Genomic DNA, 5000 nt, shown 5'->3' with positions numbered 1-5000 from the left:
GAGAGGAGGAAGAGATTAGAGGAGGAGAGGAGGATGAGGAGAGTAGGATGAGAAGAGGATGAGGAGAGGAGGATGAGGAGAGGAGGCAAGGATGAGGAGGAGGAGGAAAGGATGAGGAGAGGAGGATAAGGAGAGGAGGCGAGGATGATGAGGATAGGATGAGGAGAGGATGAGGAGAATATGAGGATGAGGAGAGGGGAGGATGAGGATAGGAGGAGAGGAGGAGAGGAGAGGATGTGGAGAGGAGGACGAGAGGAGAAGATGAAGAGAGGATGAGGAGAGGATGAGGAGAGGATGAGGAGAAGATGAGGAGGAGGAGGAGGAGGAAGAGGAGGAGAGGATGAGGAGGGGGGAGGATGAGGATAGGAGGAGAGGAGGAGGAGAGGAAGAGGATGAGGAGAAGATTAGGATGAGGAGAGGAGGAGAAGAGGAAGAGGATGAGGAGAAGATGAGGAGAGGGGAGCAGAGAAGAGATACAGATAGATTTGAGTCCCCCCTGCCCAGGATACAACAGGTGTAAAACAATACAGTGACATTCTTACCTTGAGACCTCTTTCCCCCCAATGTACAAATAAAAAACACCACAGAACTATGATGAGAGTTAAAGTATATACAGGTCAGTACCTTATTCAATGTCCAGGGTACTGGAGTGGCTGCACAGTGGCAAGAAAAAGTATGTGAATCCTGTGGAATTACCTGGATTTACCTGGATGAATTACCTGGATTTACCTGGATGAATTACCTGGATTTCTGCATCAATTGGTCATCAAATGTGATCTGATCTTCATCTATGTCACAACAACAGACAAACACAGTCTGCTTAAACTAATAACACAGAAATGACTGTATTTTTCATAATACATCATTTAAACATTCAGAGTGTAGTTTGGAAAAAGTATGTGAACCCCTAGGCTAATGACTTCTCCAAAAGCTAATTGGTGTCAGGAATCAGCTGACCTGGAGTCCAATCAATGAGACGAGATTGGAGATGTTGGTTAGAGCTGCCTTGCCCTATAAAAAACACTCACAAAATGTGAGTTTGCTATTCACAAGAAGCATGTGAACCTTCGAACAAATAAGATCTCATAAGACCTAAGATTAAGAGTTGTTGACTTGCATAAAGCTGGAAAGGGTTACAAACTATCTCTAAAAGCCTCGATGTTCATCAGTCCATGGTAAGAGAAATTGTCTATAAATGGAGAAAGTTCAGCACTGCTACTACTCTCCCTAGGAGTGGCCGACCTGCAAAGATGACTGCAAGAGCACAGTGCAGAATGCTCAATGAGGTTAAGAAGAATCCTAGAGTGTCAGCTAAAGACCTACAGGAGTCTTTGGAACATGCTAACATCATTGAAAGATGATGAAGATGGCAGCATCGCGACTAGATCTTAGAATGAGGCTCCTTAAAGCTAGGACGCTAGCGTGACAACTTCCGGTGAAACTGGAGGGCGCGCAATTCAAATAAATAATCATAAACATTATGGTACATATAAGTGTCTTATATCGGCTGAAAGCTTACATTCTTGTTAATCTAACTGCACTGTCTGATTTACAGTAGCTATTAGGGCGAAAAACATGCCATGCGATTGTTTGAAGATGGCGCCCCACAAATATTTTTCCACCGGCACAGGTTTCATACATTCACTTATAAGTAGAAAAGTAGAGGTCGACCAATTAATCGGAATGGCCGAAGGTTGTGCAATGTAACAGGAATATTTAGACTTATGGCCGCCACCCGTTAAGATAAAATACGGAACGGTTCCGTATTTCACTGAAATAATAAACGTTTTGTTTTCGAGATGATAGTTTCTGGATTCTACCATATTAATGACCTAAGGCTCGTATTTCTGTGTGTTTTTATGTTAAAATTAAGTCTATGATTTCATAGAGCAGTCTGACTGAGCGACGGTAGGCACCAGCAGGCTCGTAAGCATTCTTTCAAACAGCACTTTTGTGCGTTTTGCCAGCAGTTGTTTATGACTTCAAGCCTATCAACTCCCGAGATTAGGCTGGTGTAACCGATGTGAAATGGCTAGCTAGTTAGCGGTGTGCGCGCTAATAGCGTTTCAAACGTCACTCATTCTGAGACTTGGAGTAGTTGTTCCCCTTGCTCTGCATGGGCAACGCTGCTTCGAGGGTGGCTGTTCCTGGTTCGAGCCCAGGTAGCGGCGAGGAGGGGGATGGAAGCTATACAGTTACACTGGCAATACTAAAGTGAGAATGGTACTATGAATGGTAATGGTATGAATGGTATGGTGGTATGGTAAGAACATCCAATAGTCAAAGGTATATGGAATACAAATGGTATAGAGAGAAATAGTCCTATAATAACTACAACCTAAAACGTCTTACCTGGGAATATTGAAGACTCATGTTAAAAGGAACCACCAGCTTTCATATGTTCTCATGTTCTGAGCAAGGAACTGAAACGTTAACTTTCTTACATGGCACATATTGCACTTTTACTTTCTTCTCCAACTCTTTGTTTTTTTTTGCATTATTTAAACCAAATTGACCATGTTTCATTATTTATTTGAGGTTAAATTGATTTTATTGATGGATTATATTAAGTTAAAATAAATGTTCATTCAGTATTGTTGTAATTGTCATTATTACAAATAAATGTTAAAAAAATCGTCCGATTAGTCAGCTTTTTTTGGTCTTTTTTTTCAGTATCGGTGTTGAAAAATCTGTTGACCTCTAGTATAAAGATGAAATATTCACTTACTTCCTCTGAAAATCTTCCTCTGATTTGTCATCCAAAGGGTCCCAACTATAACACGCAGTGTCATTTTGTTAGATAAAATCCTTCTTTATATCCCAAAAAGTCTGTTCAGTTGGCGCCATCGATTTGAGTAATCCACTCGTTCAACATGAAGAGAAAGGAATCCAAAAAGCTACCGCTAAACTTTGTTAAAACAAGTCAAAATACGTTTCTATTAACTCCTCAGACACCCTAAAATGTAATCAAACTATAATATTTATTACGGAAAGAAGTATGTTCAATAGGAAATCAATTTTAGTAGGTGCGTAATTTCTTCATGGCACACGCAAACACGGATTTCCAAGACTGTGTCCTTCTACTAAAACTGTTATCTGTTATTCGTTTTTGAAGTTACAAGTCTGAAACCTTGAACATAGACTGCTGACACCCTGTGGAAACCATAGGAATTGCATCCAGGGAGCTAATTATTAATATGACCTTTCTGTTGCATTTCTAAGAGGATGGTCTCTCAACAAAAAACAAATCCAGTGTGTTTTAATTTGGATTTTCTCCTACCATATCTATGGTGTTATATTCTCCTACATTATTTTAAAATTTGTACGAACTCCAAAGTGTTTCCTTTCCAATGGTACCAATTATATACATATCCTGGCTTCAGGGCCTGAGCAACAGGCAGTTTACTTTGGTCACGTCATTCAGGCGGAAATTGAGAAAAAAGGGGCTTAGGGCTTCCTCTGATACCGCCTGGTATAGAGATCCTGGATGGAAGGATGCTTGGCCCCAGTGATGTACTGGGCAGTACGCACTACCCTCTGTACTGCCTTGCAGTCGGAGGCCGAGCAGTTGCCATACCAGGCAGTGATGCAACCAGGCAGGATGCTCTCGATGGTGCAGTTGTAGAACCTTTTGAGGATCTGAGGACCCATGCCAAATCTTTCCAGTCTCCTGAGGGGGAATAGATTTTGTTGTGCCCTCTTTACGACTGTCTTGGTGTGTTTGGACCATGTTAGTTTGTTGGTGATGTGGACACAAAGGAACTTGAAACTCTCAACTTGCTCCACTACAGCCCCGTCGATGAGAATGGGGGCGTCCACTTTTTCCTGTAGTCCACAATCATCTCCTTTGTCTTGATCACGTTGAAGGAGAGATTGTTGTCCTGGAACCACACAGCCAGGTCTCTGACCTCCTCCCTATCTGTCCGCCAATTGAAGCCCAACAGAAGTTTGGTGACGCAACAGGACAACGGCCCAAAACACAGAAGTAAATCAACAACAGAATGGCTTCAACAGAAGAAAATACGCCTTCTGGAGTGGCCCAGTCAGAGTCCTGACCTCAACCCGATTGAGATGCTGTGGCATGACCTTGAGAGTGGTTCACACCAGACATCCCAAGAATATTGCTGAACTGAAACAGTTTTTTAAAGAGGAATGGTCCAAAATTCCTCCTGACCGTTGTGCAGGTCTGATCCACAACTACAGAAAACTTTTGGTTGAATTTATTGCTGTCAAAGGAGGGGTCAACCAATTAGTGAAGGTGTTCACATCCTTTTCCCACAATGCACTGTGAATGTTTACATTGTGTGTTCACTAAAAGACATGCAAACTGTATAATTGTGTGTGTGTTATTAGATTGAGCAGACTGTGTTTGTTTATTGTTGTGTCTTAGATGAAGATTAATTCAAATTTTATGACCAATTTATACAGAAATCCAGGCAATTCCAAAGGGTTCACATACTGGTGTTGTCCTGAGGTGGAATGTTTACAGTATTCACGATAACAGCTGAAAACTCTCCTGGGAGGCAGAATGGTCGGCAATGGACCGTCAGCTATTTCAAGACGGGCGAACAATGGATCAAGGCTTCTACTGCACTAGAGTCTGCATCTGTTACTGATAATCCATTTCACTAGACCAGCTGGGCAGGCAGGTTGTCAAACATGTCCCCTTTACAGGCTGCCAGGACAGACGAGACGGGAGGGGACATTCTGTCACAGTATTCAGCCTGCTAGTTCAGGGACATTCAGGACATGGGGAGACGGGAGGGGACATTCTGTCACAGTATTCAGCCTGCTAGTCAGGGACATTCAGGACATGGGGGGAGACGGGAGGGGACATTCTGTCACAGTATTCAGCCTGCTAGTCAGGGACATTCAGGACATGGGGAGACGGGAGGGGATATTCTGTCACAGTATTCAGCCTACTAGTCAGGGACATTCAGGACATGGAGAGATGAGAGGAGAGGGGACATTCTGTCACAGTATTCAGCCTGCTAGTCAGG

General features: G+C 42.8%; 1 protein-coding gene across 1 annotated transcript in view; it reads right to left on the bottom strand.

Moving 5' to 3' along the window:
• Positions 1–5000, bottom strand: part of LOC139388473 (ferroxidase HEPHL1-like) — a gene marked incomplete at its 5' end in the record, with an annotated part of 65868 nt that overhangs the window by 38959 nt on the left and 21909 nt on the right. The window lies entirely within an intron of this gene.

Source organism: Oncorhynchus clarkii, chromosome 29 (genome assembly GCF_045791955.1).
Source record: "Oncorhynchus clarkii lewisi isolate Uvic-CL-2024 chromosome 29, UVic_Ocla_1.0, whole genome shotgun sequence".
Lineage (NCBI taxonomy): Eukaryota > Metazoa > Chordata > Actinopteri > Salmoniformes > Salmonidae > Oncorhynchus > Oncorhynchus clarkii.
The sequence above is the reverse complement of the archived record's forward strand: the minus strand, read 5'-3'. Positions and strand labels throughout refer to the sequence as shown.